General features: G+C 39.8%; 1 protein-coding gene across 1 annotated transcript in view; it reads left to right on the forward strand.

Annotated features, from left to right (window-relative positions):
* Window positions 1–660: 660 nt before the first annotated feature.
* Window positions 661–25845, forward strand: part of ANO4 (anoctamin 4) — a 117669-nt gene continuing 92484 nt past the window's right edge. The window contains exon 1 of the mRNA XM_075209245.1: window positions 661–1103. The gene's annotated coding sequence lies outside the window, so the exon portion shown is untranslated. The remainder of the gene's footprint in view (window positions 1104–25845) is intronic.

The following is a 25845-nucleotide window of genomic DNA, read 5'->3' on the forward strand; positions in this document are numbered from 1 at the left end:
ATTCTCTGCAGTTTAAGGTTTATTAATGAGTGAGATGCAATAAAATGTTTTTGGGGTTAGAGATTTAGGACTTTGTCAATCTTCACCATGAGCAACTTCTCTGGATATACCTATTCAATAACAAAATGTCCTTGGATATCGTATCAGAATGTTTACAACTGTGAAAGTATTTTCAATTGATTTCTTTCCTGTACCTATATTAATAATAATAAAACTACTCATATTCTTTGCCCTTTGGGAAGAAACCTCCATTAGGCTACTGCACATTTTTTTCCTTGAAGTAGTCAGATGAGTTTTCAGAGCAGAAAGCTGCTAATATTGGAGAACATGTGCTATTCCTAACTCAGAGGTAAGGATAAGGAGTGAGAGCTACATTTTTGCTTTAATGGTGTGCCTGCTGTTGTTGGAATGAAATATTCATTTTTCCACTGCCCCCTTTGCACAGAGTGTAGTCTGGGACACTGCAGTCAATGCAGCTTTCAGTATTTTGCAGAACAGAGGAACGCCACCTTTGACCCATGTTCTCATACACCCAGAAGCCTGTTGTGGGTGCTGGGTAGAGATTGAAGACGGTACAAGTCCTGTAGAGACATTGAAACGGTAACTAGAGGATTTAATGCATAAAGAAGGAACAAATGTTCCCTTGTAAAGACGGTGGAAGGTAAAGCTAGCTTTGATGCTCTGCAGTAACTGTGTGTGGTTTTTTTTTTTTTTTTTTTTGGTCCAGCGTCATGCTGACACTGCTCACTTCTTGATTGGATGTTTCTAGGGACTGACTAAGAATACTGATGGTATCTTACAGAGTAGCTTAGCCACATGGAAGAGAATTCCTCACTACCCTTTCTTCCTTGTAACACAAACCTATGAAAATGAAATTGCTATAGAGCTTGATTAGATTCAGCTCAATGCTATAGATGGAGGATGTGTGTGGGGACCAGGTATTAGTAAAGTAACTATTGCAGGTGGCTACTTGAGTGAAGATTTGCAGCCTGTGTATGCCAAGTCACCCTGCATCATCCTGTCATGACTGCAGATGCTATTTGTCCTGAAGAAATAGAAGAGAGATCTCCTGTGTTTCCGTGTGTGGATTTTCTGCTCCTATGGTGAGTGCTGGCATGTCATGTAACAAGCCCAGCTCTTTGCTGCAGTACATTATTTATCTCTCCCTCTTGTCTCCTTGACCTTCATTCATTAGCTCTTTGAACTGTATTGTGCTGCATGTTTAGAAGCCCAGCAATGAAACTATTGCCAGGAGGTGTACAGACAATTGTTACTGAGACACCAATTAGTAGTCAGGGGAGTTTATGTTTTTTGATTTTTCCAGTGTATTACAGCATTTATTTTAACAAAGCACTGCTAGACAATAGTGCACAGCATATTCCACAAAGTACTCTGTCTGGCTTCTCTGAAGTGTTCGGTAATTGGTGTCTGATTGTCAGCATTCATAGCAGATAAAGAAAAAGAAGTCATGTTGAAAATATAATGCTTTTCCACTAATTAAAATAGATTTAAAAAGTATATTGTACTACTATATGGCTGGAAACTGTAATGTAGCTTCTGTCAGGCAAAATAATGTTTTTTTCACTAACAAAACTACTGTATGCTTGACAAATTTCTTATGACGCTGACGTTAACAGTTATCAGTGTCACATTTTCAGCATTGGTTGTTTTGTTCTAGACAGATATCAGAAAATGAATTCAGTTGGCAGGTGCTATGTCTCTATCCAGTAGTGTGGTGGTCTTTTTCATGGGAATATATACGCTGTAGGTAATGGAGTGTTTAATCAGGTACACGCATGGAATTGTTTTCATGTGACGCAGACATTGCAGGTTACATCATTGCAGTTTACTGGAGAGGTGAGGGAAGCTGGAATATTGTTGCGCTTATCTTGTACATCACCATACAATCATGTCATTGTGTAATATGAGTTCTAAAGGTAGATTTAAAGTAAATCCTGTATTTATTCCCCACTAACCAAATGTAATTTGAATTCCTGTGTAGCTTACTGGGAATTAGCTGTTTAATATAATTAGAAGCTTACAATTAGAAAATTGCATTGTTTGAACAATATAAAGAGCATGGAAAGATATACTCCTCATGGACTAGTTTAGAGATTTAACAGTAGGGTGTGTAAAGGTTCCTTTTGTTATTATTTAGTGACCTTTAAAGCATGGAATATGTTGATAGTACTTGACTCTTAGCTTTCAGTAACAAGGTACAATAAAGCATTGAGTAGTATAAAATAGGGGTTCTGGGACCCCAAGTGTTAGTGTGCCATTGTTCTGGGTCTACAAATGAGGCGGTTCCCAGTAATATGTATGGCTTTTCTAACACACAGGAGACTCCCAAAAACAGACAGATTGCACAACTCAGCTATAAAGCATGGCTGGTGATGCTGCTGTAAGAGGAGTTTCTTAAATCACAGAAAGATACAGGGACCCGTCCCAATTATAATGTTATAATTGTATTGCATTTAGGCAAAGACTGCAAAAAGAATCCTTAGCCTCCCAAAATCTACAATGCTTAGGCTATTGTTTTATATTTGTAAGTCTTCTTTTGGAAATGAGGGACAAAGCATTCAGGAATAAACATTTATATATCCTAACTTCAAGCTGTTGTTTTTTGTTGATTTACAAATTTATTTACCATCAAGTGCCAATAGGGCTGGTTTTCTACCACCGCTTATCATATCATAAAACTTGCTATCATCACAATTTGCTAAGAAAATGCTGCGAGGCTGCTGAATGATACTATGGTCCATGGTGATACTAGCTGGCAACAGTAAAAGGACTCTTAGCGCTTTGCCAGTCAGGCTACACGGCCTCTGCACATGCATGACCCTCTTTACCACTACCCACATGTGCAGTGGAACTGAAAGTCACCTGCGATGGGACACAGATACACCTGTCAATAGTCCTATCACTGGCGGGTGCCTGAACTGGTTCCAAAACACACTGATGATGATTACAGTTGCCAGCACTAGCAAGCCGCTGATTGACGGTTCTCTGAAGCTAATAGGAATCTTCTTCATTGCTCTTGCTTATATTACATGAATGGGTGGACATATTGTAGAATAATTTTTTTGTTGCTCTTATTCGTAGACATGAAGGAAGATTATCCCTGCCATATAATAGAGGTTTTTTTTATTTACATCAGACCTAATAGTTAATGTGTTTTCCGTTATCAAAACAAATGTCAAAAAACTTTCCTTTAGCTTATGACCCGGGTGTTCATCTGACATAACACTGTATGCATCCTGAGATGCCTCTGATATGCACATATGACCATATGAACGTAAACACACTGTATTGCACAAATATTAATATGGGTTTGTTCACTCACAATGCCTAGGGCAGTGTCAGCTGTATATGCAGCCCCAGTTCCTGATTTATACACAATTTCCAGGAAGTATAATTATTAGATACCACTTAAGGGCCAAAAATCAGTCCAAAAATGATAAATAACACATATAAAACAAAACACCTTTGAGGCACAGGGGCATTATTGTTTAATGTAACAAGAAGACAGCTACTAATCATTTTTAAAATAAGACATTTTCCAATATAAGTCCTTTCATAGCTTACATATGGTGGGCTCCATAGACTGACATTTCAGCCATACTTGCCAACTCTCGGAAACTTGTTTCCGGGAGTTGGGGGCGTGACTGGAGGGCGGGAAACGTACTCTACGTCGCGGGGGGCGGGGCCAAAATGACGCAATTGGCCCCCTCCCACCCTCCAAAATGGCGTGATTCACCGAGAATCGTGTCAAATGACGCGATTCTCTGTGAAATCTTGGATCTGGGAGAAATGCCAGCTCCCCCGGGAGCCCGGGAGACTGACCCTAATTTCGGGAGTCTCCCGGACTTTCCGGGAGAGTTGGCAAGTATGATTTCAGCACGTAAGCAAGGCTAAGCCAAGGTATGATGTCACTAGGGAGAGTAGGAGTTTTCATTACTGTACACAGTTGTCCAGAAAGCTCCTGATGAAATCACTATGTGCTTACCTTCTGAATACCACAAGCAAAAGCAAAAGGGACCCTTGCTATATATATAGTGTGGGATCCCAATTACACTTCTCATGTAGTGAATGCAGTGAGTTTATGTTCGTCTCATGTGATTTTTGTGTATATGAACTGTAATCTTGTACTGAATTATACCTACTACTAGTTAAAAGTCCGTCAAAATGACAGAAAAAAAAATGAGTGTTTTTTGAATGTTCATGCTGTCCTTTCATTAACCAATTTGACTTTACCCTTGTGGCAGCATTGATTGAATAGTTTGTCAGATGGCTGGTTAGCTGCAAAATGCTTAGCATGGAAAAATTCACAAATACTGTACATGGGACTAGAGTTATGAGCATTAATATTTGTTTCATCAACGTTACCGACAATAAGTATGACGTGGCATCTTGTTCGTTGACTTTGTAGGCGTTGACGTGATATTACAGCTGTCCTGTTAGCTCTTCAATTGTTTTCTCTGTGATGTGCACTTAACTGAGTACTCATATTTGGATGGTGATGATGATTACGTTCGCATTCTCTTTGCTCATCAGTCATAGTTTGTTGTCTGGCTTTATCCCGCTCCCACTCCCACAGCAGAAATTTGCCTTTTAATTGGCATCGCTGTTACTCTTTGTTGCTTAAATTAATTAATATATTCCTATTAATTTAACACTGCGTATTAAAATAATTTAACAAGTGCATATAAAACGACTCAATAAAAAATAGTAAAGGTCGTTATAACTGGTAAATGTCACCCAAAAAAGCTAAATACACCAAGCAAAAAACAAAAGCCAAAGAAATTAATAAAATCTAGTCAGTAGGAACAGTTAAGTGTAATTTGCAAACATTTTATAAAATTTGTATGTGTTTTGCATGTGTATTTATAACGGTGAGGAGCAGCATTAGCTATATATATATATATATATACTAGTTAAAAGCCTGTCAAAATGATGAAAAAAAAATGGAGTAAGATCATGTTGAACTTAAAGAAATATTTTGTGAAATAGGAATTGTGTTATTTACCTTATTGTGTAAGTTTTTCACCAATTTTCCCTGTTCCATGCCACCAATAATTTTGATTTTCACATCAACGGATCGCCGTACTCTGGATATTTCCACATAATATTGACCGTGACTAAAAACAGTATCAGATAAATATATGAGAAGTCTTCTGTTATTTCAGGCTATTTCGGATTACATGTCATTGTGATAAAATAATCTGGCTTTCTGTACTTGCGAACAATGGCCATTGAATCTCGTTCATTTTGTGCCATATTTCTTGGGCTAGATTGGAATGATGAAGGATGGATGACAGATTTTCCAGAGAGCAAGCCTCGTGCTGCTGCTTCACTATGCAAGTGATCCATAAGGCCGGTATATTTTTCCGTTCTCAATTGCTTTTGATTTTGTTGTATATAATTAAGGATACTTGCCAACTTCTTCTAGTTGGCGTCTGGGAGCTTCCAGGGGAAGGTGGACATGCAGGGGCGGGGACTCAAAAAACATGTAATTTTACGGAGGGGGGCGGGGCCCAATGCCAGAGAATTGCGGTATTTTGGACCTAATTCTGTGAAGTGGGCAGATGCGGGAGGGCCATACACTCCTGGGAGTCCGGGAGACCCATCCTTGAGTCTCCCGGACATTCCGGGATAGTTGGCAAGTATGTAATTAAGCTAAGTGGCTTCAGTTTTCACATAAGCATCAACTAAATATTGTTGAGTCAGTTTGCCGGCAGTCAGAAAAGGGTTAAATTGGTTACGGATTGATAGGCTATAACCGTAAAATTGCAACTGTCTTACTCATGTTCGTATCTATATTATATATATATTACAAGATTTGATTGTGTGCTTTGTGTGTGTGTATTTATAAAGATGAGGAGCAGCGTCATATATATCTATTTACATCTATATCTATCTATGAATAAATATATATATATATATACGAATTTTCTCTAATCTATTTTACAACTATAAGATTGCCATCCAGCCATTGAATGGAGATACAGAGGTAGCTAAGTGAGGCAATCTATGTACCATCTCTCCAGTACCTTACTGCATACCTGTGTGTAATAATGAAACATTTCACTATTCTCCATAGTTGTGCCACCATTTAGAGTCCAATGAGGAAAGATGAAGGGAGGTGAGAACACTACGTATTAATTGATGGCAAAAACTGCTTGCATAATACAGATTGTGTTCTTAGTGCTGGCCAAACTTGCTATGAAATCGCAGACATTATGAACAATACTGTCTCATGATGTCTAATAAACAATACAACCAAAATTGGTTCAGTCATTATAAGGGATGTTGTTTCTGTTGACCTGTGCGCTTGGTCATCTTCCCGACTTCCCTCATGGGCCTGTATGCTATATTATATGCATATTGGACATTGGTGCTGCTACTTTGTCTAGGTGTGGCAAGGTTAATGGGGTCTTTTTATTAAAAGCTCTACAAAAAACATTAGGTTTAGGAACATAAGCTCTACAAGATACCATAGGATTTCATTAGCAGCTTGCCAAAATGTACTCTTCCTGCACATTTTGCTATGTTGTGTCACCATTTCCTCCTCTTCATTGCTACTTTCATGCTTTGTAAACTCATACATCAAACGCATAGGAAAGAAAATTTATAGTTACGTTTGAGGCAGCCGCATGTCCAAATAATGTGTACATTTTCCTGCATTCCATCATTGATATATCCATGCTTGCCTACTTTCCTCGAATGTCCAGGAGACCCACAATTTTTGGAGAGCCCCCCGAGACTCCCTGCAGACTATGCGAACCCCCCGGATTCAGCTTCACTCTCTTGATGATGCCTGCAGCACGATTTGCGTTGACACACCCCACGCACTTGTCCCTTAGACCTCCACTCTAGGATCTAACATAACAGTATAGCAACACTTTCAATTATTTATGTAAATGCTTTTATATATATATATATATATATATATATATATATATATATATATATATTATATATATATCTATATATATACATGTATAACTTTGAACAAATCTTTACTTTGGCAACATGGCACAATTATCACTTGTTTGAGTGCATTTCAGCATGTCATTATTAAGCAATGCTTTTTTCTAACAAAACATAGCCCGTGTAACACCTTGACATAGCTGTCACTTTTCTTTCCTTTTTTTTATGCAATTATCATAATTATTACTGAACTTTACATTTTCTTTGCAGCATTTGCGCTGCTAGATATGCAATATGTGTATGTGATACAATAATCACTTTCACCAATTTACTGCTTTACCTGAAATGATGAACTAAAAATAAATCTTTTCAAAACCCTGTGAGTGCACTTATCATTGTACTGTATCATTCTGCTTACTAGAATCATCACTCTTTCTGCAGACTCTCTGCTTGCAATAACTGTATAGCTGAATGTAGTTATTGTAGTAAGGTAAAACATAATAGTTCAGGTTGCCTCTTGGCAGGTGTTTTAGTGCAGCCAATGGAGCAAAGAGGCCATATACAGGTGCTTAGGACCATTTCCCTAAACATACATTGCGTAGCGTTGAACAGTGCTAGTTTTTTTGGGGACAGTGCTTAGAGATGACCGTGGCCTGGGATCATTTGTTCTGATTTTCCATTTGAGAATGTTGTGTTTTGCTTTTTTGGGATCATTGTACAAATACTAAACACTGCAGTCACGTAATTAAATGCCACATACCAGTAATCAATGCAATGAATATTTATTCCAACATCTAATCTTCAAGTTTGAATAAATCTTGTAGCCTGGTGTGCAGATTCCTGAATCTCTACATTAAGTCCTATTGGTGAAGCACATGCATGGGAACAGAGCACCTTTCAGGAGTTCATATAAATATCTACTTAATACAATTTAATTGATCAATTGTTGGTGATTATTTTTCTTATCTAAACATTATTACCATTTGTTCTCTTAGCAGCAAATTGTAACAATTACTGTAAAATGTCAGGCTTTGTAATGGGTCTGAAGGGGTTGTTGTGTAGTTAACATATTATTGCCTACTTAGTTCTGCTTGATTGATCGACATGGTTTGTTTTGGAATTGGACAATCTGCAATATTGATGAGCCCTAAAATGGCACTGCAGGTCCATTTAACTTCTCGTTGAAAGAAAAGGAGAGTCTCCAGGCAAACACTCTTCTTATATTACTGTTAAACTGTCGGGATGACTGATGAAGCAACAAATAAATATGTACAGTATACCAGACATCTATGTTTGTGTAATTTTACCCGACATTTTAAGGATTTACCATGAAGTCCAGACACATTGTTCCAGTAAAGAACACGTTGGCCATGGATAAATGTTTTTTTGTTTTATCATTATATAAGCCACAACTTGATTACATAATGTTGATCGCTGCTATAATAACACACTATTTTACTTGACCTTGTTGTGTACATTTCACTGCACTCAATTCATGATTTGTTTTCTTACAACATCTTATATTCATTAGTCCTACAACGTTTGTAAAATCTGCAAATGTAAGCAGCTTGCTAATTATACTGCGTAGCGATCAATAACATTGAGTGTATATTGAATGATGAGAAGCTCAGCAAGCTAGGAGGTGCAATATCATTAGATATTTCATGTCCTGTATGTTATGCTTTCATTCTAACTATTGATTCCAAGCCCACAGAACTGTGTATTGAGTTTTATATGGAAATATATCTTCAATGTTGTTTATACGTCAGTTTTAACAAATTCTACATAATGTTGCACATGTAATTTTCTACTTAACTATGCAATTTGGTTTAAAGAATAATTCACATTATTAACTGCCTTTAAATATTATTAATAATAGTTATATTATATTTTGCAACATTGTTCTTCTAATGCTTTAACATTTTTTCCTTGAATTTGTTCTGATTATTTTCCCCTTTGCACATTGAACTGGTCTTTATTTTCCCATTAACATTAATGCTGTATAGTGCGTAGTCTATTTCACATGCCTAATAGATTAATATGGAACAAAGCTAAGTACACAAAGTGCTAGAATGTACAATAATATACTTGCAGATGTAGGTTAAAATGAGGTGTATTAATATTTTTCATAGGAAAGTAGAATAGAACAATAGAAACAATAGAGAGAAAGGTAGATACATTAGAAGGTCACAAAAAGGAGTCTCAGGGGTAGCCTAAGAAGAACAGAGGAGGTGTTGTCCATAGCAGGATGTACTAGATAAATGATAGCTAGAATTTGATTGTTTGCCATGAGCAACACATCCACTTTTCTTTTTTAGAAGTTTTAGTAAATCTACCACTCACAAATAGATTTTTTTTTTTTAAATAGCAAGTAAAATACCTTTTCAACATGCTCACAGTTCTCCCTCTAGTCTCCCATAATGCCCCTGTCACAAAACCCGTAATTCCCATGGGAACGCTCCGCAGAATGTTTTCTTCCTGGTCAGATCCGGGGGTGCTCAGGAGTGACCAGTTGTTAGAAGGTGGGAAGGTCTGCGTTTTCTCTACCCTGCAAGAAAAATATAATCTGCCTCCAGCTGACTTTCTGGTTGTACTTGCAGATTAGACACTTCCTTCTGGACAGAAATAATTTACCAGGAATGAGAAGGGCCATGAAATCTTATGAGAATTTGTGCTGTGATTCCCAGGACCCTAAACACACTATCTCTATTATCTATGTATTGCTAATATAAAATCTCTATGACTTCCATATACCAAATTGTGGCACAGAGACTTATATAGGTCAGACTCTGACCAGATTTGGCCCAAGATTGTTCAATATACTCAGGCAAATTTTTCAAGCCTCTCGGTAACACAGGTGTATTTCAAGGTCCTCTCTAGATGTTATAGATGCCCTTGTCAAAGATGCACACTGGGATCTCTGATATGTGCTGGAGGTGAGGCTCGGAGACTGGGTTACTTTTACACGTTTGGTGGAACTGTCTTAGGATTACCTCCTTTAGGCTTAAAGTAAAGGAGTTCTCTGCAAAAATTTTAGCCCTCCCTGTTCCTTCTGGTCCAAGTTTCTGTTTTTTAACCTGACGAGTATACCGATCTCTCAGTATGATAAATCTGTTATTAGACATCTAAATAAATCTGCAAAGCGGTAATACTGATTCATTGGAGGTCCTTTACTTCCCCTTCCCTGTCGGAGTGGATAGCAAAAATTGATTCATTCAGACCGATACACAGATTTCGCATCAATTTGGTTTAGATATAATTTAAAGACTCTTCCGAGTTCTGCTCCCTGATAGTGGATTCTTGGCCCCTGCGTGTACCTGATTTGTGTACCCTCTTGTTGATGAACGAGCCTTGGGTGGACTCTTACTACTGCACTATATGTTATCACTTTTTGCATACATTTAGCTCTTTTGATGTATACTTCTGTGGATCACCTCCCTTCCACCCTCCACCTCCTCTTCCCCTCCTCCTTATTTGTCTCTTACACACCCTTTTCATTTGTCTCCCACTCCCTCATTTTCCACCTATAAAGCAAATGTGAAGATTATGCTCATATTTTGTTCTTCCATCAGCAATGACTGAATTGTTTGTATGCATAATTTTTAGAGATGAGCGCACTCGGATTTATGAAATCCGAGCCCACCCGAACGTTGCCGATCCGAGTCGGATCCGAGACAGATCCGGGTATTGGCGACAAATTCAAATCTGAAACTGAGGCTCTGACTCATAATCCCGTTGTCGGATCTCGCGATACTCGGATCCTATAAATTCCCCGCTAGTCGCCGCCATCTTCACTCGGGCATTGATCAGGGTAGAGGGAGGGTGTGTTAGGTGGTCCTCTGTCCTGCTATATCTCGTGCTGTTCAGTTCTGTGCTGTGCTGTGCTGTGCTGTGCTGTGCTGTGCTCAGTCCAGTGGTGCTGTGTCCTGTGCTCTGTCCTTCTAAGGTCAGTGGTGCTGCTGGGTCCTGTGCTGTGCTGTGCTCAGTCCAGTGGTGCTGTGTCCTGTGCTCTGTCCTTCTAAGGTCAGTGGTGCTGCTGGGTCCTGTGCTGTGCTGTGCTCAGTCCAGTGGTGCTGTGTCCTGTGCTCTGTCCTTCTAAGGTCAGTGGTGCTGCTGGGTCCTGTGCTGTGTCCTGTTCAGTCAGTCCAGTGGTGCTGTGTCCTGTGCTCTGTGCTTCTAAGGGCATAGTTATTTCCCCAATATTTACAAGTGTTTAAAAAAATAAAAAAAAGTTATTTAAAAAAAATACAAAAAACGAATAAAATTTTTTTTTAATTACAACAAAATTTGCACAACCAATCCTGCAGTATAAGCCCATTGGTACTGCAATATTACCAAGTTCACACATTCAGCAGTAAAAGTCCAGTGGTTCTGCAATATTACAAAGTTCACACATTCTGCAGTATCAGTCCAGTGGTGCTGCGTCCTGTGCTCTGTACTGCTGAGTTCAGTAGTGCTGCTGGGTCCTGTGCTGTGTCCTGTTCAGTCCAGTGGTGCTGTGTCCTGTGCTCTGTGCTTCTAAGGGCATAGTTATTTCCCCATTATTCCCAAGTTTTTAAAAAATAAAAAAAAAGTTATAAAAAAAATAAATAAAAAAAATAATAATTATAACCAAATTTGCAAAACCAATCCAGCATTATAAGCCCATTGGTACTGCAATATTACCAAGTTCACACATTCAGCAGTAAAAGTCCAGTGGTACTGCAATATTACAAAGTTCACACATTCTGCAGTATCAGTCCAGTGGTGCTGTGTCCTGTGCTCTGTCCTGCTGAGTTCAGTAGTGCTGCTGGGTCCTGTGCTGTGTCCTGTTCAGTCCAGTGGTGCTGTGTCCTGTGCTCTGTGCTTCTAAGGGCATAGTTATTTCCCCATTATTCCCAAGTTTTTAAAAAATAAAAAAAAAGTTATAAAAAAATAAATAAAAAATAAAAATAATTATAACCAAATTTGCAAAACCAATCCAGCAGTATAAGCCCATTGGTACTGCAATATTACCAAGTTCACACATTCAGCAGTAAAAGTCCAGTGGTACTGCTATTACAAAGTTCACTGATTCAGCAGTGCATAAGTCCAGTGGTACTGCTATTACAAAGTTTACTGATTCAACAGTGTATAAGTCCAGTGGTACTGCTATTACAAAGTTCACTGATTCAGCAGCATAAGTCCAGTGGTACTGCTATTACAAAGTTCACTGATTCAGCAGTGTATAAGTCCAGTGGTACTGCTATTACAAAGTTCACTGATTCAGCAGTATAAGTCCAGTGGTACTCTCCTGTGCCGCATATAATTTTTAAAGGCTTTGCCGAGTGTGTGTGGCTTAGGGGTACGCTCTCTTGTGCTACATATAATGGAAAACCAAAATTTGGAGGATAAAGTAGGGAAAGATCAAGACCCACTTCCTCCTAATGCTGAAGCTGCTGCCACTAGTCATGACATAGACGATGAAATGCCATCAACGTCGTCTGGCAAGCCCGATGCCCAATTTCCTAGTACAGGGCATGTAAAATCCAAAAAGCCCAAGTTCTCAAAAAATAGCAAAAAAAGAAACTTAAAATCATCTGAGGAGAAACGTAAAGTTGGCAATATGCCATTTGCGACACGTAGTGGCAAGGAACGGCTTAGGCCCTGGCCCGTGTTCATGACTAGTGGTCCAGCTTCACCCAAGGATCTAAGCCCTCCTCCTCCCCCCCTACAAAAAATTTAAGAGAGTTATGCTGTCAGCAAAAACAACAAAACAGCAAAGAACTCTGCCTTCTAAACAGATGACATCACAAATCCCCAAGGCGAGTCCAAGGGTGTTGTTGGTTGTGAACCCTGACCTTCCCATCACTGTACGGGAAGAGGTGACTCCATCCAGCATTTGCAGCACGCCCTCTGCATATGCTGGAAGGATCACCCACAGTCCAGTTACAGATTTGGCTAATGAAGGTGTGAATGTTGTACACCGGGAGGAGGATATTGATGTAGCTGGCGCTGAGGAGGATGTTGATGATTATGATGCAGACAGATACCAAATTGCCTTTCTCAATTTCTATTTATATTCTAGATTATATAACGGCTGAATAGTTTTCTGTTTTACTCCTAGTGGAGAGGGGATCTGATGCAGACAGATACCAAACTGCCTTTGTCCATTTCTTTGTATATTTGAATTTCTAGTTCTACAGTCTATGCAGGCTGCTTTATTTATATTCAACTACAAGTGTAGGGCGGGGGGGGGGGCATAGATAGCCACCAAAGTAACGTGGTCCATTTAATTTCACTTTCTAGCTCCACAGTCTGTGCAGCCTGCTTTTTTTATCTTCAAAGTATTTATATTTACAAGCCTTGCAATCTAAATTAACTAGAGGTAGTGACGTGGTAGAACTCCAAAAGGCAGTTTGGAAGCCCCTGTACAAACTGGCTCTATTTTTTAACTGAGTTGTCCCCCCTCCAGTGTGTACTCGGAAAGAGTTTTTAGTGCAGCGGGGAACCTGGTCAGTGAGCGGCGAAGGAGGTTGCTTCCTCACAACGTTGAAAAAATGATGTTTATAAAAATGAATAATCAATTCCTCAATGAAGTACAGCACTGCCCTCCAGACAGTACAGAGGGACCTGTGGTTGTGGAGTCCAGTGGGGACGAATTGATAATGTGTAAGGAGAAGGAAGTACACACTGTAGGGGGAGAGGAATCAGAGGTTGAGGATGAGGACGACATCTTTCCTCAGTAGAGCCTGTTTAGTTTGTACAGGGAGAGATGAATTGTTTTATTGGTGTGGGGGCCCAAACAAACCAATCATTTCAGCCACAGTTGTTTGGTAGGCCCTGTCGCTGAAATGATTGGTTTGTTAAAGTGTGCATGTCCTATTTCAACAACATAAGGGTGGGTGGGAGGGCCCAAGGACAATTCCATCTTGCAACTATTTTTTTGGCATTATGTGACCATTCAACAGTCATTTGCCATGTTCAAAAAGTAAAAGAAAATGCCAACAAATTCAATAAATTAAATCAAAAGTTAAATGCCCTGTCATTATTTAAAACAAGAGGTTTTGACGTGCTAGAATTAGTGTAGTGTTAAGATGTTATAAACACTACACTTGGAACTTGGAGGAGGTATTGTGGCCCCGGTATCAAATTGGGTACCGGGGCCACCCCACTACGCAGTCCAGATACTTTTTTGGTGGAATTCAGACCAGTTGAGGGTGTATTTATTTTATTGTGGCCCCGGTATCAAATTGGGTACCGGGGCCACCCCACTACGCAGTCCAGATACTTGTTTGGTGGAATTCAGACCAGTTGAGTGTGTATTTATTTTATTGTGGCCCTAGTATCAAATTGGGTACGGGGCCACCCCACTACGCAGTCCAGATACTTGTTTGGTGGAATTCTGACCAGTTGAGGGTTTTATTATTATATTGTGGGGACCACTCTATACCACACTACCACTCTATACCACTCTATTTAATACTTTAATTCTATTCAATACTTTAATTCTATTACTAATTCCCATAAAGAGGAACTGCCGCTTCTATTTAATACTTTAATTCTATTAGTAGTTACCATAAAGAGGAACAAAATAAACAAATTTTACCAAAAATATAATATGACTTACAAACACTACACTTGAAAGATGGTGCCTTTAAATGAAAAAGTCAGTCTTCATTGCACGACTATGTGCAACAGGGACAGTTTTTTGGTTTACAAAGTCAACCAATAACACTTCGACCCTGTCTGTCTTTAACATACTTGATGGGATCTCAATGATGAATGGTCTGTACCATGGTTGGAGGAGGTATTGTTGCCCCCGATACCAAATTGGGTACCGGGGCCACTCCACTATGCAGTCCAGATAGAGGTGTATCAGATGTTAAACAACGTTGACTGTTGCTGCAAAATTTTTAAATAATATTGTGGGGAACACTACACTACGCAGTCCATAAACTTTTTGGGTGGAATTCAGACCCGTGTAGGGTTTTTTAATAATATTGTGGTGACCCACTCCTCTACGCAGTCCAGGTACATTATTGGTGCGAATCATACAAGTTCAGGGTTTTTAATTTATATTGTGGTGACCCACTCCTCTACTCAGTCCAGGTACATTATTCGGTGCGATTCATACCAGTTGATGGTTTTCTTATTATATATATTGTGGTGACCCACTCCTCTACGCAGTCCAGGTACATTATTGGTGCGAATCATACAAGTTCAGGGTTTTTAATTTATATTGTGGTGACCCACTCCTCTACGCAGTCCAGGTACATTATTGGTGCGAATCATACAAGTTCAGGGTTTATAATTTATATTGTGGTGACCCACTCCTCTACGCAGTCCAGGTACATTATTCGGTGCGATTCATACCAGTTGATGGTTTTCTTATTATATATATTGTGGTGACACACTCCTCTACGCAGTCCAGGTACATTATTCGGTGCGATTCATACCAGTTGATGGTTTTCTTATTATATATATTGTGGTGACCCACTCCTCTACGCAGTCCAGGTACATTATTCGGTGCGATTCATACCAGTTGATGGTTTTCTTATTATATATATTGTGGTGACCCACTCCTCTACGCAGTCCAGGTACATTATTGGTGCGAATCATACAAGTTCAGGGTTTTTAATTTATATTGTGGTGACCCACTCCTCTACGCAGTCCAGGTACATTATTCGGTGCGATTCATACCAGTTGATGGTTTTCTTATTATATATATTGTGGTGACCCACTCCTCTACGCAGTCCAGGTACATTATTGGTGCGAATCATACAAGTTCAGGGTTTATAATTTATATTGTGGTGACCCACTCCTCTACGCAGTCCAGGTACATTATTCGGTGCGATTCATACCAGTTGATGGTTTTCTTATTATATATATTGTGGTGACCCACTCCTCTACGCAGTCCAGGTACATTATTCGGTGCGATTCATACCAGTTGATGGTTTTCTTATTATATATATTGTGGTGACCCACTCCTCTACGCAGTCCAGGTACAATATTGGTGCGAATTATACAAGTTCAGGGTTTTTAATTTATATTGTGGTGACCCACTCCTCTACACAGTCCAGGTACATTATTCGGTGCGATTCATACCAGTTGATGGTTTTCTTATTATATATATTGTGGTGACCCACTCCTCTACGCAGTCCAGGTACATTATTGGTGCGAATCATACAAGTTCAGGGTTTTTAATTTATATTGTGGGGACCCACTCCTCTACGCAGTCCAGGTACATTATTCGTTGCGATTCATACCAGTTGATGGTTTTATTATTATATATATTGTGGTGACCCACTCCTCTACGCAGTCCAGGTACATTATTGGTGCGAATTATACAAGTTCAGGGTTTTTAATTTATATTGTGGTGACCCACTCCTCTACGCAGTCCAGGTACATTATTTGGTGCGATTCATACCAGTTGATGGTTTTCTTATTATATATATTGTGGTGACCCACTCCTCTACGCAGTCCAGGTACATTATTGGTGCGAATCATACAAGTTCAGGGTTTTTAATTTATATTGTGGTGACCCACTCCTCTACACAGTCCAGGTACATTATTTGGTGCGATTCATACCAGTGGATGGTTTTCTTATTATATATATTGTGGTGACCCACTCCTCTACGCAGTCCAGGTACATTATTGGTGCGAATCATACAAGTTCAGGGTTTTTAATTCATATTGTGGTGACCCACTCCTCTACGCAGTCCAGGTACATTATTCGGTGCGATTCATACCAGTTGATGGTTTTCTTATTATATATATTGTGGTGACCCACTCCTCTACGCAGTCCAGGTACATTATTGGTGCGAATTATACAAGTTCAGGGTTTTTAATTTATATTGTGGTGACCCACTCCTCTACGCAGTCCAGGTACATTTTTTGGTGCGATTAAGACCAGTTGATGGTTTTCTTATTATATTGTGGGGACCACTCCACTACGCAGTCCAGAAAGATACCTCATTGCAACGTTTTGGACTAATAACTATATTGTGAGGTGTTCAGAATACACGGTAAATTATTGGAAATGCTTGTTATTGAATGTTATTGAGGTTAATAATAGCGTAGGAGTGAAAATAAGCACAAAAACTTGATTTTTGAACTTTTTATGCTTTTTTCAAAAAAAATCCGAATCCAAAACCTTAAATCCGAACCAAAACCTTTCGGCAGGTGTTTTGCGAAACAAATCCGAACCCAAAGCATCGCGGAAATCCGAATCCAAAACACAAAACACGAGACACCAAAAGTCGCCGGTGCACATCTCTAATAATTTTGTATCCTTGCCTAATCTTCAATAAAAACAGAATAAACAAAAAAAACAACTGCTTATTTCATGAAATTACTGCTTTAAGTTAGTCTGTAAAAGAAAAATAAATGCTTAATAGAGAGAGCAGAGGAGCAGATTTATGATCCTGACTCTACAAGATTAGATTTTTTTTTTATCATTTTAGGTTCTGGTTATCAAAACCATCCACATTCTCAGATTCTTCTGATTGATTTTGTGGAGCTTTTCAATGTTGGGACACATATTTAATAATAGTTTGCAATGTATCTGAGGTGTTTGGAGAAAAAAAATCTATATTAAAGTTTTGATATATACTTAGGGGCATAGGTAGATGATTTTGTCTATCAGATTTTTCATTGTTGTGTCTGAACAGTCTTCTCAATGCTTGAATATGACAGAACCAAATGCCTACTGTAATTTCCCATGGGGCCAGAACTGCCCTACAGTGCTAGAACTCACGTGAACTAACACCTACATGGTGAGAACATAATAGTGCTATTCCAGGGCAGAGTGAAGGGTGGATGATGGACAGACAGCAGTATGCTTTAAGAAAATTACTTTCCCAGTGCATACGATGTGTGTGTGTGTGCATGTATGTATGTATATATATATATATATATATATATATATATATATATATATATATATATGGATAACGTTGATTTTAGGGAGCAAGTGAACAGTCAGTTCCTGAAACTGATGTGTTGGAAGCAGGAAAAATAGACAAGCATAAAGATCTGAGTGCGGAATTGTGATGGTGAGACGATAGAAAGATGTCAGAACACACAATGCATCATGGCAATATGGTGGCTTAGTGGTTAACAGTTCTGCCTCACAGCACTGGGGTCATGAGTTCAATTCCCGACCATGGCCTTATCTGTGTGGAGTTTGTATGTTTTCCTCGTGTTTGCGTGGGTTTCCTCCGGGTGCTCCGGTTTCCTCCCACACTCCCAAAACATACTAGTAGGTTAATTGGCTGCTATCAAATTGACCGTGGTCCTTCTCTGTCTGTCTGTGTGTATGTGTGTGTGTCTGTGTGTTTGTATGTTAGGGAATTTAGATTGTAAGCCCCAATGGGGCGCGGACTGATGTGAGTGAGTTCTCTGTACAGCGCTGCGGAATTAGTGGCGCTATATACAATGGACACATGAGCATCAGAACTGGATCATGGAGTAATGGGAGAAGGTGGCCTCGTCGGATGAATCACGTTTTCTTCTACATCATGTGGACAGCTGGGTGCAAGTGTTCCATTTACCTGGGGTAGAGATGGCACTAGGATGTACTATGGAAAGAAGACAAGCTGGTGTAATTAGTATGATGCTCTGGGCAATGTTCTGCGGATTAAAACAGTATTCCAAGCGCACAGCACCCTTAAATGTATGTAGAAGAATAATTGTACAAGGAATGTGTGTGAGGTTTAGGATAGCTTTAATGAAATTAAAATATTGCAAATATAAATATATAAAGGGAGATGTCTTTAGTATAAAACATCTATTGGAAGTCTTCTAATGGTATTCAATCAGATGTTGTATCTTGCTTGTTCAAGTGGGTCAATCTAAAATGAATAGAAGTGTGTTATGAAACATGTGACGCAGTATAGAAACTGTACTCTTAATGGAGGTTTATGTTGGTATTACCACACCTGTGTATATGATGATGGATATTATTCTCCTCGGGGTTGAATTAGAATGACTGTCATAAACCTCCGTGTATAGAGCTGCCGTATAAGATATATATAGTGAGTGTAACAAGTCAATAAGTGTGAACACTAACCAAGGTACGTTTCTATTACCTCCAGAGGTCTGAGATGGTATAATGCGGATGACGTGCAGATGCTTGGTGGGTTCTGGTATGAAATGAGGCCTGCTTGTAGTGTAGTATACCATGCTGAATTGTATCCTGAGCTCCGTCAGGCACAGTGAGCGATGTTTGCCTCATTCTCACTCCCTCACCTCTGAGATTGTCATGTGATCAGTGTAACAGTCCACCCGTACAATAATCCAAAAAATGTTAATGATATAGGATAGCTGTAGACACAGATTAAAAACTCCCCAAGCTCAAAATAATACTGATTGTCCTGAATAATCACAATGATACTGTATGCAATAAGTGTTGCAACCCAACACATTTCGTCCCGTTAAGGAGATGAATTGTAGTCCTTGTCTATGTCATACATACTCTCCCAAGTCTAATGTTCCGCTGCTGATCACCGCCCACACTTATTAACTCTTATTACACGCAGCTGCATGTGCCGGCATCTCAGTGATTCATCTGATATTCAGCTGAAATTGTGCTAATATCCCCATTCGTGTGGATTGCAGAATGACCTAATGCCTATCTTAAATCCATATATTATTTAATACTAATTAGATACTTGTTTCCTAACATTCAAGATAGTGTCCTCATGAAAAACATCTAATACAGCTACTTCTACAAATAATCTGTACCTCCCCCTTAGTTGTAATATATAGGGTCATTCCCTATTCGGCAGATTGCTTGTGTTGCATGTTATTATTTTTCTAATGATTGTTATTGTCATATGACTATTTGCTAGCAGCTCCAAAAAGCCGACGTTAAAACTACCGTAATAACGGTAATTAAGTGCACTATTACTGTAATAACGGTAATAATGTGCAAGCTATCTTACTTTTAACAGTAACGCGGCCAATTGAATTCCCCCCCCATGTCTACTAAATTATTTTATTACACATTTGCTCAATATACCTGGAAACCAGCTAATGGATACACACTGAACTTTGTATATATCCTCATGATATTATAGGACATAAATAACAGTGGTTTACCTGTGAAAAGACTGTAACTAATGATTTGATTACTGCTCTTTGCCTCACTGCGCACACCTGCTCCTAATAAGGAGCAATTAACACAATTGGTGAGGTTCGGGACACTATAAAAACCCTGCTTTGACTGTTGACATTTTATCGCTGAGGAAGCCCTTTATCAATACGGGGAAACGTGTTGGTTATTAACACCTATTTGCATGTTTTGGCATTTTTCCAAGCAGCTATTTGATAGATTAAAACATATGCTAATGTGCAGCCTATTATGCAATGCTCGTCTATGCAATCCATTCCCGATGACTGAACTCTGTAACATAAATTAGCCAGCAGTCAGTAATAGTACAGAGAATCACAGCTTCTACACACAGTGGCCTGGTCTCATGTCCAAATGCACAGCCATCACTAATCAGAGAGCGCTGGTCCTCGCTTGGTATGATTAAGACATTATTCCAGCATAACACTTGACTAAGCATCGGATGTTCTGTGTGCAAATAGAGAACCATAGGAATCATCACTCTGCATTTTCTTATAACCGGACCGAGTACTACCTTGGGAACATCATCCAGATGGCCTCTTGGACTGAGATGTATTGAAAGTCCCTGCCAGTGTCGGACTGGGGCATGAAGGGCCCACCGGGGGACTGCAACGCTAGGGGCCCACCAGAGGGGGTGTGGCCAACCATCAAAGAGGCGGGACCAGACACTAGAGGGGGAGTGGTCAGTCCACGAAGGACAGCTAGCACCATAGTGTAGTATGTAAAGAATGCAGTGTGTGTATAAAGAGTCTTGACCTGCACCTTAGATTGGGCAGAACAGTCACCAAAAATTGGCATTGTCCCACTAGACCAGGCTTGGCTAACCTGTGGCACTCCAGGTGTTGTGAAACTACAAGCCCCAGCATGCTTTGCCAATATATATCAGCTTATTGCTGGAAGGGTATGCTGGGACTTGTAGTTTCACAACACCTGGAGTACCACAGGTTAGCCAAGCCTGCACTAGACTCAGAACATTTGACAAACTGTCCTACCTGTTCTTGTGACTTTTACCACCTGTGGCTGCTGGTTTCTTTAGTTGCGGCTTGTCTGGATCCAGGAATGTTGAGGGCCCTATTTGGAAAAAATAATGGGTACATTTAGAAAATTCCAACCAGCTCCGGTGTTAAATCAATAGGACCCACATTTAATACTTAGCCACCACCTACCATACACACATTACATTGCCAGAAGCCCGCTGTGCCATCACACACACTACTGTGCCCCTTAATCACCATGTGGTGCCTCCTTATGATCACACTGCGCCCAGCATGCTGCTTTTGCTACCCTTCACACTCTGCCATGCTGACCTGGCCCCCCTTCACACACTGCCATGCTGACTTGGGCCCCCTTCACACTCTACCATGCTGACCTGGCCCCCCCTTCACACTCTGCCATGCTGACCTGGCCCCCCCTTCTCACTCTGCCATGCTGACTTGGCCCCCCTTCTCACTCTGCCATGCTGACCTGGCCCTACCTTCTAACTCTGCCATGCTGACCGGGCCCCCCCCCTTCTCACACTGCCATGCTGACATGGGCCCCCCTTCACACTCTGCCATGCTGACCTGGCCCCCCCTTCTCACTCTGCCATGCTGACCTGCCCCCCCCTTCTCACTCTGCCATGCTGACCTGGCCCCCCCTTCTCACTCTGCCATGCTGACTTGGCCCCCCTTCTCACTTTGCCATGCTGACCTGCCCCCCCCCCCCCCTTCTCACTCTGATATGATGACCTGGCCCCTTGTCCTTCTTTCATCCCTCTCACTATTTCCTTCAGGGCTTCTCTGCTCTTTTCTGTTTAAAAAAAAAATAATGACAGGCTGGCTTGGCTGCGGACTCACTTACTTGTCTCCTTAGTCTGTGAAAATCTCCGGCATCCTGCTCCTCTGGGCGGCCGTGTCTAGTGATGACAACAGGAAGAACTCCTCCTCCCCTGCTGAAAGTGAAAAACACACTACCGCGCAGGTGCAGAGAGCCGTGTCTAGGCTTTCTGCACCTGCGCGGTAGTGTGTTTATTACCAAAGTGTCGCCGCCGCTGTTGCCGCCATCGTAAGACAGGTCTTCCCCATAAGCTCCGCCCTAACCACGGAGGGGGCGGAGCTTCAACACGACCGGGCCTACCGGTAAATAGACAGGCTGCCCGGCAGGCCAGTCCGAGCCTGGTCCCTGCAAACAGCAAATCTCGGGACACGCTGTCCCTGTCTATCCTATCTATTTATGAAACAAACTTTTAGAACACAAGAGAAGACAAACTCCTAAAGGGAGTTTATTGCCATTATCACCATCAATTTTCTGTTTGAACTTCCCCAAAGAATGGACTATTAGAAAGACAACATCCCGCTACATGAATGAAATTATCCATTACAGGAATGTAAATTGCCATTTGCTATTGTTATGTTTATAGTTGATTTAAATTTCATTTGATAAATATTCTGGCCAGATTCTCAAGAATGCTATTAGTTAGATAATTAAAATCTGTCTTTTATTTAAAGACCTACTGTGTATAAGGATACTGTACTTACATGCCTGGACTGGTAGGCTTTATTGAACAGATGGATTTGTAGTGAGTGTTGAAGCTTTAACGGCTGGAGAAGAGTCTAATAGGATGAGGGACAGCGTTCCAGAGGTGGGAAGTGGTACTATAGAACCTAGTCTATGACACAATAGTGAGATGTGGTTACAAGTTGGGACGTAAGATGGCGACCATTGCTTGAATGGAGAGAAGGACAGGAGGAGGAGGTTGGAGATATAGGGGTGGGGAAGGTATAGGGAGAGGAGATCAGAGATATAGGGGTGGGGCAGTTGAGGGTGAGAAATTTGAATTGGTAGGGAGCAAGTGTAGGGATTGTCAGTGTGGCAGAGTTATACCAAACAATATGATGTTCTTCAGCATCAAGTAAGTGACTAGTTAATTTGTTTTCAGTTTTTTAAAGTAATAAGTGAATATACAAAATTAATTGAAAAAATTATTCCACCCAATAGCAAAAATGTAGTATTGATTACCATTGAATGAGAAATTAAAAAACAATTACATTCAGTAACGGTCCCACGAATTGACTCAGATTTGTCATCCCCATCTCTATATGATTATGAGTATACAGTGAATTGTGTGTGAATAGAGTACATCTACAAATTAATATAATGGAGATAAACTGCACTTAGAGCATCAAGAGGTTAAGACTATTTACTGAAGCAAGAGCATGCTGAGTCTGTATTATAAGACATAAGGCACCCAACAGCAGTCTGTGTCTGGTCCCCCTTGATATCAGGTTTCACCAGACCACGTCTGAGTTGGGAGATGTGGCAGGGGAGAGGTCAGCATGTGTATCCTTGTCTTTCTCACATGTCAAATCCATCCAGTAGCTGACAGCCAACATACCTCAATTGTGCCAGCATGCCCTGGGGCCTCTCCCACAAGCTGCACGCTAGAAGGAATAAGCAAGAGCAGCAATGAGTGATATGATATTCCATGTGTTGTTTTTCACAGTATAGAGCGAAAATAATTTTCTATTTTGAAACAGCCTCACCAAAGGTGATACTTTGTAGTTATAATTTTACAACAATGACTGGATAAGGAACAGCCCTATGTCCTATGATTGTACCATCATCTGCTTGGTTTGCACAAATGTGCCTGTGATTATGGGAAGAACATTGATCTGTGCATCAAGATGACAGTGTCTGTAAAAGAGGCAAGCAAAACCCCCAAAACAAGGAAGCTGCCAATTTATCCTTGCAGCAGGAAAAAACTCTTTCCATACCCCATAAATGGCAGCCTGATTAATTCCCCCGCATCAATCACCCGGATGCACTGCAGTAATTATAGATGGAGATTTCTTGTACGAAAGACATTAAAATGAAAATTAATGTAGTCATATATCAAGCTACTAATTTTTCTCTATGTAAGAGCATCTTAAATATGGTGCAGCTATATGTAGAAATGAGTAAACGTTTCGAAACAGGTCTGCAGAATATTTGCCTCATTCCACATTTGCACATGGACATTTTTACAGCAAAATTTGGCCTTTAGTGTTCTGTGCAGAATTCCCACTTTCATTTAATGTCATAAATAGCAGTGATAGGATGCAGCAGCACTGCTTTAGCTGACCATTAAATTGCATTTTTTGAGTGACCAATCTTGAGTACTATTTTCTATATTCCAGCAAACACACTACACTATATACTGCTAATATTTTTACTTCTTCATCTGGGTCATTTAGTAGTTTCTCTATTCATGCAAAAAATGAGTGGGTTTTTCAAATGAATGGGAAATCTCCATACATTAAATGTACGCAGGAGGTAGGGCAGACATAGGACTCAACTTGTGGCCTACTCATGCATTTGGATTTCTATTGTAGGGACCCAGTGGAATCATGGACCGTACAGAGGAGGGGGCCAACTTTTTTAAAAAAATATTCTTTAAATAATTGCAAGTTACCCCAAGGATGACGTTTGCAAATACAACCTCTATGCTATATCTTAATGTGTGCTTGATCAATTCTCTAGCAGTGAATTGGAGAGATGATGCGGTACATATAAACCCTAAAAAAACATGTTTGAACAAAGATTAAGCTAAGCACCAACAGATTTGAAATTGAAATAAGTTTAACTGATTGCTTGTCAGTAAGAGCTCTGAATTTCTTGTTGTTGGTGGGCAAAACTAAGAAATTGTTTTTTAGGAATGTCAAATAACCTAAAAAACATGCAGACATACATATTGGCATTTTGTTAACAATGCACACCAAACTAATACTAAAATGTAAATTGCAAACTATACAAAAAATACAAAGTAGACATCATGCTTAAATATGCTCATTTAATATAAGCAAACATTGCTCCAGTGAATAAGGAATAAAATGTTTGTACAGTATCTGTATAACACTGACACAACAGATCTGCTACCTATGAGGAAGGCTAAAACAATCAGGATAATAAAATTAAGCAATGAAAATTAAATTGGTTTGGGATTGACAAGTAGGCGGCTCTGTTCAGTGTCCATATAAATGACCAAAGTCAACCAAACGATGCTCAGTAAATCTCTGTTTGATCCTTGCTAGTGTCAGCTTCTTGTGATGCTGTGCAGGCATTAATTGTACCTTTCAGCAGTTTAAACTGGCTGGAAAAACATACCATTGCTACTGCAAAAAATGTTACTGCAATACAAGAATAAGATTGCTATTTTGTGAGCATATTAGTGTAACTATCATGTATTGTCAGCATAAGACATCAAATAATCAAAATAAAAATATGTTTGTCAAGAACGCGGCTAACACAATGTATAGGAGTTTTCAAGTATGGTAAACTTTGGAATATAAAGTAATTTTCAGTACAATTAACTATTATAAACAAACCTGATTTTATCATGAGATTTCTGCTTTAAGTTTGTTTGTTAGAACGGAGAGAGAAGGGGTGCAGTTGCATGATTCTGGTCAAAATGGCTAATCATTATTCTAGGTTCTGGTTATTAAAACCATCCACATTCTCAAATCCTATGATTTTATGTAGCTTTTTAATATAAGGACCTCTATTTAAAATTAAAATGCAATGTATCTGAGGTGTTTGGGGAAAACACATTTAATATATAAAAGAAAAAGAAACAATCTATATCAAACTTCTGAAATATACTTAGGGGCACAAATATATGGTTTTCTTGATTGTTGAGAAAGTCTCTCAGATTTTTCATTGTTGTGTCTGAGTGCAGTCTTCTCACTGCTTGGATATGAGAGAACCAAATGCCTACTGTAATTTCCCATGGGGCCAGGACTTCCCTACAGTGCTGGAATGTACGTGAGATGATGAGGACGTATTAGTGCTATTTTAGGGCAGAGTGA

The sequence above is a fragment of the Mixophyes fleayi genome, chromosome 4 (assembly GCF_038048845.1).
Source record: "Mixophyes fleayi isolate aMixFle1 chromosome 4, aMixFle1.hap1, whole genome shotgun sequence".
NCBI classification, from domain to species: domain Eukaryota; kingdom Metazoa; phylum Chordata; class Amphibia; order Anura; family Limnodynastidae; genus Mixophyes; species Mixophyes fleayi.